Genomic DNA, 11,254 nt, shown 5'->3' with positions numbered 1-11,254 from the left:
GCGATGGAAGCATAGTATTTGCTCTCCTTTTCTTTTGTTGTTTTGTTTCTTCTTTCTCGTGGTTCCTCCCATTAGTTCTAATTCTTCTTTACATCATGACTAATGTGAAAATATGCTTAATATGAATGTATAAGTAGAGCCTATATCAGATTGCACGCCATCTTGGAGAGGGGGGAGGAGGAGAGGAGAGAAAATTTAGAATTCAAAATCTTAGGGAAGTGAATATTGAAAACTAAAAATTAATAAATTGTTTTTTTAAAAAAAGAGCTACTGTGAGCCGGAGATTGTAGAACCCATGCAGAGGTAGAGAGAAGCCAGGGCCCTGTGGGATCAAAGTTAGAGAGAGATACAGGGGAGAAATTAGGAGCCATGCAAAGTTAAGAGCTAGAGGTGCTAAGCAATCCTGAGCCATGGTGATGAATAGTCGGAGGAAAGTAACAAGATGGAGTGCTGAGTGGAAGGCAAAGAGATTGGTGGGGCAAAAAGCTGGAGCCATATAGAAGTCCAGACTAGAGTAAACAGGCCTCTGGAAAGCTAGAACTATTAGAAGAGAAACTCCAACTTTACTCTTACACAGAGCAGTGTAGTGGGTCATGGGATCTATACAGGACCCTAGAAGGGTTGAGGTCCTACTGACTTTCTTTAAGCTAGACATGGATCTATACTGTGTTTATTCTATAAATAAAATCTGTTCTGTGTTTGATACCATGTTACCCTGACTGATTATAAGGGAACTAACGGCCACTTTTGAGGGAAGTGTCACACACTGAATGTTCTAGTGTTCACCTGGGTGGCAGCAAATGTGCTATAGAGAGATCATCAAAGTGACCTACCTCTTTGTGTCTGTGGAAGCCTCTGACAACCTCTTGGAATCTAGTCCCTTACTTCATCATTCAATGGAAACCATTCTCTTCAAAGTTACTTTAAAAAAATTACTAATCTTTTTTTATATATCACTTAAATTCACCCTTGTATATCCCCCCCCAGGGAGCCATTTCATTTTCAAAGAATATATACATATATATATATATATATATATATACGTATATATATATATATGTATATATATATATATATGTATATATATATATATGTATATATATATATATACGTATATATATATATATACATATATATATATATACATATATATATATACATGTATATATATATATATATATGTGTATATATATATATATGTATATATATATATATATATGTATATATATATATGTATATACATATATATATATTTATTTATTTATTTTGGCTTTTAGGCAACTGGGGTTAAGTGACTTGCCCAGAGTCACACAGCTAGTAAGTGTCAAGTGTTTGGTCTGAGGCCGGATTTGAATTCAGGTCCTCCTGACTTCAGGGCTAGTGCTCTATCCACTGCGCCACCTAGCTGCCCCCTCAAAGAATATTTTTAAAAGAAAAAACAATAAACAAAAATGATCAACACATTCAAAAAAATCTGAAAGTGCACATAATGTCCTATACCTGTGTCCTTTCTACCTCTTCAAAGGAGGGGGAAGAGGTAATTTTTCATATTTCTTTGTTCCCAAGCTTGTTCTTTGTAATGCTGCAATGTTCACTTTTAATCGTTCTTTCCATTTACTTTGTTGTAGTCCTTGTGTATATCATTTCTTTGGCCTTGTTTACTTCATTCTGCATCAGTTCATGTAGGTCTTTTCATACTTCTCTGCATTCATCATATGCATCATTTCCTGTAGCGCAGTAATATTCCATTATTCATTGACTGCCATTTGTTTAGTTGTTCCTCAAGTGATTGGCATCTACTTTGTTTCCAATTCTTTCCTACCATAAAAAGCGTTGCTATACATATTTTGGTGCTGTTATACATATACATATAAGGACCTTCTTCTTATCAATGACCTTCTTGAGTATAAATCTAGTAGCAGAATCTCTAATCAAGAGTATGGAAATTGTAGTCATTTTATTTGAATAATTTCAAATGTCTTTCCAAAATGATTATACTGATTCACAGTTCCACCTGGAATGCACTAGTGAGCCTATCTTCTCTGAACCTCTCCAATACTGACTGTTCTCATTTTTTGGTCATCTTTCCCAATTTGTTGGGAGTCAGGTAAAATCTCAGGGTTGCTTTGATTTACATTTCTTTTATTCTTAGTGATTTGAAGCATTTTTTTTCTATATGGCTATTCAAGTTTGCAATTTTATTGTTTGAGAACTGATCATATCCTTTGATTACTTATCTGCTGGGGAATGGGTCTTGGCATGTGTGTATATGTATATACATATGTCTATACACACCTATCTATGTATATACACATACACACACATATTTCATCCCATTCCATTTCATCTCTTCCAAAAGATCACCTCCTTTGTAATTCCTACTCTATGGCTTTATTTACATCTCTATGCTGATAATTATCAAAATCTACCTATCTTGTCCTAATCTCTCTGCTGACACCTAATTTCACACTTCCAAATGCCTTTCAGATATCTTAATTTGGATGTCCAGTAGACATCTTAAACTCAGTATGTCCAAAATAGAACTCATTATCTTACCCCAAATCCTTTTTCCACTCTTATCTTCCCTATTACTTTTGAGGGTACCACCATCCTCTGAGTCCCTCAGGTTCGCAACCTATGAGTCATCCTGGACTCTTTACTATCTCTCACCACCACATTCGAGCTGTTGCCAAGGCTTGTCTGTTTCACCTTTGCAACATCTCTTGGTCTTCTGACCGTCTCTCCTCTGACATTGCTACCACCAGGTGCAGGCCCTTATCACTTCATGCCTAGACTATTACAATAGCCTGTTGGTAGGTCTTCTTGCCTCAAATATATATATTCTTAGAGCAGCGAGGTGGCACAGTGGACAGAGCACCAGCCCTGGAGTCAGGAGGACCTGAGTTCAAATCCAGCCTCGGACACTTGACACTTACTGGCTGTGTAATCCTGAATGAGTCACTTAACCCCAACTACCTTACTAAAAAAAATATATCTGTATATATATATATATATATATATATATATATATATATATATATATATATATATACACACACACATACATACACATATATACATGTGTGTATACACATATGTATATATATACATACATACACATATATACATGTGTGTATACACATATGCACATACACACACATTCCCTACTCCAATCCATCCTCCATTCAGACACTAAAGTGATTTTCCTGATGCGTAGGTCTGATCATGTCACTCCCCTACTCAATAAACTCCAATGGCTCCCTATTGCCTCTAGGAACAAATACAAAAAGCTCTGCTGGACATTCAAAGCCCTTTACAACCTATCCCTCTCCCACTTTTCCAGTCTTCTTATACCTTTCTCCCCAACATGTGCTCTTCCATCCAGTGATTCAGTCCTTCTGGCTGTTCTATAAATAAAACACTCATCTTCTTAACTGGCCCCCATGCCTGGAATGCTCTCCCTCCTCCACTCTGACTACTGATCTCCCTGGCTTCCTTTAAATCCCAATTAAAATCCCATCTTTTAGAGGAAGCCTTCCCCAACCCCTCTTTATTCCAGTGCCTTGCCTGTGTTAAATTATTTCCTATTTATTTTATACACGGCTTGCTTAGTATATATATATGTGACATATAAATATAAATCCCTCATTAGATTGTAAGCACCTTGAGGGCAAGGACTGTCTTTTGCCTTTATTTTTTTCAAATCCTCAGCACTTATCAAGTGGCTGGCATATAGGAAGCACTTAATAAATGATTATTGATCACTTGATTGATATTTCACACTTACATTTCAGTTGTCTATTTATCTTGGATATCAAACCCTTATCCGAGATATTTGATACAAAGTCCCCTCCTCCAAGTCACTGTGTTTTCCTCGATGCATTAATTTTGTTTGTACAAGAGCTTTTAAATTTGATGAAAGAAAAATGATCTATATTATCTTTCCTAATTATCTCTATCCTTTGTTTGGTTGAAAACACAACTTCTTCCTGCAGCTATGAAAGGCATATAGGGCCTGCTTCTCTTTTTAACTTTTTTGTGGTATGATCTTTAATATTCAGGACACACATTCACTTTTATTTTTATTGTAGAATATGGCATAAGATGTTGGTTTAAACCTAATTTCTTCCAAACTGCTTTCTAGTTTTCCCAATTTTTTGTCAAAGTCATTTGTGTTCTGGGGGTATATCAGACACTGGGTTATTGAGTTCCATTATTTTTTATTCCTCCTTGTCTAGATTATTACTAATGATCTCCTAATTGCCAAATCTGATGGCCTTTTAGACATTTAGACATCAAGAATGAACTTCTTGACTTCTGTTTAGCATTTGATATTGTTGAGCACCCTTTTCTCCTGGATATTCTTTACTTTCTGTTTAAATTTTTTTTTTTTGGTGAGAATGCTTTCTCTTGGTTTTCATCCTATTACTGTGACCATTGCTTCTTGCTTTCCTTTGATGGGTCACTATCTTTATAGATCCAGGGTAAAGGCCAGTGAAAGTGACCCTGTCAGTTCTGCACAATGAGCTGGTCTTTGTTTGGGAGCCCGACACAACCATGACTGTGGTAGCACCTGGTGCTGGAGTGGTCCTCTCCTATTCAGTCATTCAGGATTGTGCAATACAGGGCTAAGCAGATGAGGAAGGTCAACAGCTCATGTTGGAAAGGGGACTGATAGTAATTATATGGTCATCTACTACATCGTGGAGCCATTGCTAATTGTCTTGACTTCTGTCTTGTCATTGGACTTTGATGACTCTGGAAGAGAGAGTGAGACTGAAAACTTTGTGCAACTCTGCCTCACTTAAATCCAATTCATGTGCAAGTCAAGACATCACACTATGATATCAATGATCTTCTTCAAAAACAAAGTTCAAGGGGCAGCTAGGTGGTGCAGTGGATAGAGTACCAGTCCTGGAGTCAGGAGGACCTGAGTTCAAATCCAGCCTCAGACACATAACACTCACTAGCTGCATGACTCTGGGCAAGTCACTTAACCCCAATTGCCCTCACAAAAAAAAAGTTCAAACAACAAAATCAAAAAGTCCCCACAGGTCCTGGGTTGTGTAGTGTTTAGGGATCCAGGATGACTAGACTGTCTTGGTCCAATAGGGAAGACAGTAATGGATTTGGAGTCAGAGGACCCAGGTTAAAATGAAATTCAAGATCTGCAGTTTATCCACTGTGTGACCTTAAGCAAGTTACTCTCCCTCTGCCTATGTAAATTGAAGGAGTAGGAAAGTCCCCACCAACTCTAAATCCAATGATCTTATGAACTGTGAGATTCTGTGATTCCAGGCTCTGGCAAACCCCCTTCTTTCCATTGGCTTCAGGCCCAAGACAGACTGCAGTGGCCTCCATATTCCTTATTTGTTTGGATAAAGGCCAGACAAACTCACGCCTGGCCTAGAACCAGAACTCCCTGACTCTAACAGTAAGAAACTCAAATGGAGGGGCCTGCTCTGGTATCTTTTGTGCTAGGTTGTTCTGTGAGCATTCTCTATTCTCATTTGAACCAGAGTCCTCATACACTTCCCTGTAGATCAGGGATTCTTAACCTCGGGTTTGTGGGTAGATTTCAGAAGATTCATAGATTTCTTTTGTTATCCTATGTGTCTTTTTTTAAAATTTAAAACACTATTCTGGAGATAGAGAAACAGCCCTCCACCTGTATGCAATTGCCCCTGGGGGACACCCCGACTGGAGGGGACACCTGTCTAGCTTCATGTCCTAGGCTTTCTATCTCTCTTTTCTCTGTGTCTTTATCCAGGCTGTATTTTCTAGGTTTTTTCCATCATCTTTTTGCCTTTGCTACTCTCCCTCTATCTGTCTTATTATATCAATTACTGTATCTCTATTTCTTTTGTCTCTGGGCATCTGTCTCTTTTTGCCACTCTGTTTCTGTTTTGCTCAGAGCTTCCCATCTCCTCCCACTCCTTCAACTATGTTGTTCCTGATATCATTACTGCTTCTATTGCTAGCAAGAGGAATGAGATGGGGGTGGCTAGGCGACTCAGTGGATAGCGCTCCAGCCTTGGAGTCAGGAAGACCTGCATTCAAATCTGGCCTGAGACACTTGACACTTACTAGCTGTGTGACCCTGGGCAAGTCCCTTAATCCTGATTGCCTCACCAAAAAAAAAAAAAAAGGAATGAGAATAAGATCATGGGCGGCCTCACCTGTATTTCCCCACTCCCAACCCTATCAGGCTATGCTGTTCATCTACTGAAGATTTCACTGTGGGAGTATCCTGCTTTATAATCACTGGGTCTTCCCAGCTGCTCTCTGTGCCCACTGGGACCTTTTCATGCTCCTGGAGAAACACAATCTTGGACATCAAGAGCTCTCACAGCAGCTGTTCAAAGTGGACTTCCAGGTGCCTTACCCTTAGTACAACCCCAGCACCATCAACCATGACCTAAGTCTGCTCTACCTCAAGAAGCCAGAGAATCTGACCTCCAAAGTTCAACCCATCAAAATGACACAAGGCAGTGCCAGCCCCAGGAAAAGTCACCCGTTCTCAGGCTGGGGTACCATTTCCAGTCCTACTGTCTGTTATCCCAGAACCCTCCAGTGTGTCAAAAATCAGTATCTCCTCTAAGGAAAAATGCAAAAATGCCTACCCAGGAGCCATCAGTTGAGGCATGGTCTGTGCTGCGGATGAGAAGGATGGAGAGGACTCCTGCCAGAGTGATCTGGAGGCACCTTGGTGTTTGAAGAGACCCTGCAGGGCCTCATGTTTTGGGGCATGGAACATTGTGCCCTGGCCAGATATCCAGGTATCAATACCTACCTGAGTCATTATCACAACTGGATCTAGAATGAAATGGAGAAGCAGTGACATACTTCCTCTAACCCCTGGAAAGGCTGCCTAGTCTCACCTGGCCCCAGTCCTTCCCTTAGAGACAGGTGGCCTGAAACTCCAGTCCCACACCCTGCAAAGGAGCCCCAGCATCCTGACTTCCCCAGCCCCTGATTTCTCTGATCAACTCAGTTGACCTGTCCCTCACCTCCAGGGACTCAGGCATCTTGACTTCCCAACCACAGAACCTTCTGAGGACCCAATTTTCCTCATCCCCATTTCCAGCTTGAATTCAAAGGCATGGAAAGGAAATCAAAGGTTTTAGGGATGTAGAGAACTTAAGAGCACAAAATAACAGGTCCAGAAGAGACCTTTTAGAGAAACCATCTACTCCAATTAAGTTGTACAAATGGGGAAATTGAGGGTTAAAGTGACCTCCTAATGTCACATAGCCAGGATGTAGCAGAGCCAGATACAAAATTAGTGTTTTCTCCCTGATGATCTGGGGTCTGAAGGTACAGATCTATCCCCAACCTCCCAGACTCACCCTAGCTCCTTCCATGGACTCACTACCATCATTGCTCAGTATCCAGAGCAATCAATAACTGAGCTGGTACTTCTGGGTCAGTCCTCCCCCAGCCCACACCCACCGAAATATGTTTTGAAAACCCCATTATTCTGACACCCAGGACACACAAAAACAGTTAAGTAGACCTGCAGAAGATCAGGGCGGTTTTTTGGCAGAGATTCTCTCTCTCTCTCTCTCTCTCTCTCTCTCTCTCTCTCTCTCTCTCTCTCTCTCTCTCAGGCAATTGGGGTTAAATGACTTGCCCAGGATCATATAGCTAGTAAGTGTCAAGTGTCTGGTCTGAGAACAGATTTGAGCTCAGGTCCTCCTGACTCCAGGGCTGGTACTCTACCCACTGCACCACCTAGCTGCCCAAGAGATTCTCGATAGAAGTATATGCACCTCAACCCTGGCCCTCAGAACTCTTAAAGTAGAAGTACTATAGCATGTTGTCTATTTCAGATGGTACCTTGTGGTCTTCCATGAAAATAACAAAAATAAAATAAAAATAGAAAAATCATATAAATAAAAATAAAAATAATAGAAAAAATAGATACATGATATTATAGCTCTTGGAAGTGTTATGGCTTAGTGTGAGATCTGTTTTCCTTAGGGATTCTCATCTGACCTTGACACAGCTTGGAACCCACTGTCTAAAATGAGGTGATACAACAGGAGACTGTGAGTTTTGATTTTTGTAACCTGAGCCAGGAAAAGTCACAGGCTTGACTCAATCAGCTTTTAGCATTAAGGAGCAGTAGAATCCTAGGGCAAGCATTACAGACTATTCTGATGCAATCTCTCAGGTGGGGTGTGTGTGTGTGTGTGTGTGTGTGTGTGTGTGTGTGTGTGTGTGTGTGTGTGTGTGTGCGCGCGCGCGCTTTCAGCGATGTTAAAAGACAATCAGAGCATAAATAAAAACCAGTGGAGCACAGAGTAAAAAGCCAATTAGATGGCAGAATTATGAGCAACCACACATCCACAGGAGGTAAGGTAAGCACCATCTGTTTTAAGGCAGGGGTCTTACTGGACCAGATGTGACACGCAAACATGGAAAGTCAGACTTCTAGGTCTAAGTGTGTGTGCGGGGTGGGGGCAGGGTATATCAAGGCACAAGAGCAATGAGAAAGCTGGGCTGGTATGTCTGGTAGAGATATGTGCAGTCAGAAAACAAAGACTGTTTGTCCTAAGCAAGCCCAATAGGCCTCCATGGCCTATGTTAGCCAGATCCTCCATAATGGGCAAAAACAGACATGCCCCTCAAACTCACCATGTCCAGAATGAACTCATAGTTTTACTCCCAAACTCCTCTGAACTTAGTTCTGTTGAGGACACTATCATCCTCCCAGACCCCCACGTTTGATACTTTCTATCTCTCTTATGCACAGCCATCATTAGACATTCTTATTTCTTAGGAAAGCAGAAAGAAAGATGACCTCAAATAAACTTTTAAAAGCAAATTCATTTGCACGGGAGTTGAGGGGAGAGACCTCAGACTCTAGGACACCACCCTGTAGGGAGGAGAGATATTCCTGGAAACTATGAGGTCACTGCTGGGAAGGGAACACAAGTGGGGCTGGATCAAGCTGGGAAAGAGCTCATCAAGGGAACAGCCACCATGGGAGGAAGCAGGCCATCTGGTAACTTCCTATTTTAACAAATTCTTGCTACTTAAGTGCTAAGCTCGGCTGTTTCTATGCGCTGAAATAATATAAGTTCTGTTAGTAATCCCCTACATTTTGGTGTCCTGGGGCAAAGATTCGGTCACCTTGAGAGACTGTGTCTGTAGCTCCTTATAAGCAAGAGGGATGATTCAAAGGGTAGTTTTTCCAAGCTGGAAGGAGAGACTAAAAGCTCACAGGCTATGACAGGGGAAGCCTGGGAAATTTCTGCTTTCTACAGAGAAGAAAGGGGTACAGGACAGACATGTACTAGCAATAAGCTGATAGCAAAGATATTTAGCTTGCTGCCCCAAACTAAATAATCACGAATGGTTGCATCCTTGTCTGTCTCACTGACCTCCTTAAGGTGTGATCTGCCTGTACAGAATTTGCTATTTCTATGGAAATACCTGCTTGCCATGCCTGGCCAACAGGAATTACTACCCTCAGGAGTTTCCTGTTCTGTTTACAATTTTCCTGTTTTCTCTCTTACTTTTATAAAGAGCTTTGTTTCCAGATAAAGATAAACTAATTTTTCTTGCATTCTGAGCCAATGGTTTGGATTAAGGAGAGGATCGAGGAAGGCAGGGTCAAAAGGGAACCTAAGACCAATATCCTTAGATTTAACCTCGAGTTTGTATGAAGCTTCATTGATGAATAAACAGAGAAAGGTTTCATATGTAAGGTACTTTCTAAACAGTAAACCACTCTATAAGTGTCAGCTATTATTATTTCCACAGTTATGGATCTGCCCTCACCCCCATATTTAATCTATTTCCAATTGGTATTGATCTTACCCAGTGCAGGGATATGATTTTGAAGTCCCAAAAGTCAGGGACTTGACCAGGAGTAGAATGAAGGCAAATTGGCCTTCTTCTTCTAATTGGCCTCTCTTCACTAAGTAAGAATATTTGGGAGGAATACCTCAATGGGAAAAAATGAGGGTGGTGATGAAGGGTCTCATGCAGGGATATTTCATGATGAGCAGGCCAAAGAGGTGTTAGGATGTTCCAAAGTGAGGAAGTGTCATCAAAATCAACACCAAATTAGAAGAAAGAATAAAAATTAGATTATATGGCATCCAACTGAGACAACTCTGACATAACCAACATGAACAACTTCTTTTTAAATTTTATTTTTAAAATGTTAGTAATATTTTATTTTTCCCTAATTACATATTAAAACAATTTTAACATTCTTTTTTTTTAATTTTGAGTTTCAAATTCTATTCCTCCCTCCCTCCCCACCTCACTCCTTGAGGTGGTAAGCAATCTGATATAGGTTATACATGTGTAATCATGTAAAACAATTCCATATTAGTCATTTTGAGGAAGAAAACTTGAACTAAAAGAAAGAGAGAAAGAAAGAAAATGAAAAAAATTATGCTTGGGTCTGTACTCAGATGCCATCAGTTCTGTCTCTGGAGGCAGATAGCATTTTTCATCATGAGTCCTTTGGGATTGTCTTGGATCATTGTACTGCTGAGAATAGCTAAGTCATTCATAGTTGTTCATCATAAAATATTACTGTTACTGTGTACGATGTTTTCCTGGTTCTGCTCATTTCACTCTGCATCAGTTCATGTAAGTCTTTCTAGGTTTTCTGAAATCATCCCTGAACAACATCTAGATGCTGAGAATTAGGAAATGGATAAAAGAAGAGGGGACACAGACCATTTCCTAAGGAAGTTTAACCAATGTAAATCAATCACTACAACAAAGAAACCCCCAAAATTATCCTAGTAAGCAAATGCTTGATTTCCTTACAGAGATAATGCAACTGAAGGTTTACTTTTTTTTTTCTTAATTCTGTTCCTAAGTTTGGTTTTCACAGATGCTTGGGAACTGCCCAGGACTTTCCTTTCTGTATGATCCTTCTTCAGTATTGTTCTTTCTCTTTCAAGTCTGCAACAGGCACAATCCCTATCTCCAGGTACAAGGTCCCATAGGAGTCTGACATCAGGGAGCATTAACCAATAAACAGTAGCTCATTTGCCTCAAGAGTTTGATATGAAGACATGATAGAGAGACGGCATATTATTTCGCAGGTAAATGAGAGGAACAGGTTTCTTTTATCCTCAGGATTGAGAAACAAGATTTAAAGATAGAGAAAGGCTAGGACAGAATTAGAATGGGGAAAATGGAAAGTGGTTTCGATTGGCTGCAATATGGAGTATGTGGAGGGAAGTAGCAAGAAATAAAGCTGGAAAGCTATATTGGAATC

This window comes from Phascolarctos cinereus, unplaced genomic scaffold (assembly GCF_003287225.1).
Source record: "Phascolarctos cinereus isolate Bilbo 61053 unplaced genomic scaffold, phaCin_HiC Scaffold_9;HRSCAF=440, whole genome shotgun sequence".
NCBI classification, from domain to species: Eukaryota; Metazoa; Chordata; class Mammalia; order Diprotodontia; family Phascolarctidae; genus Phascolarctos; species Phascolarctos cinereus.
This window is presented reverse-complemented; position numbering follows the sequence as displayed.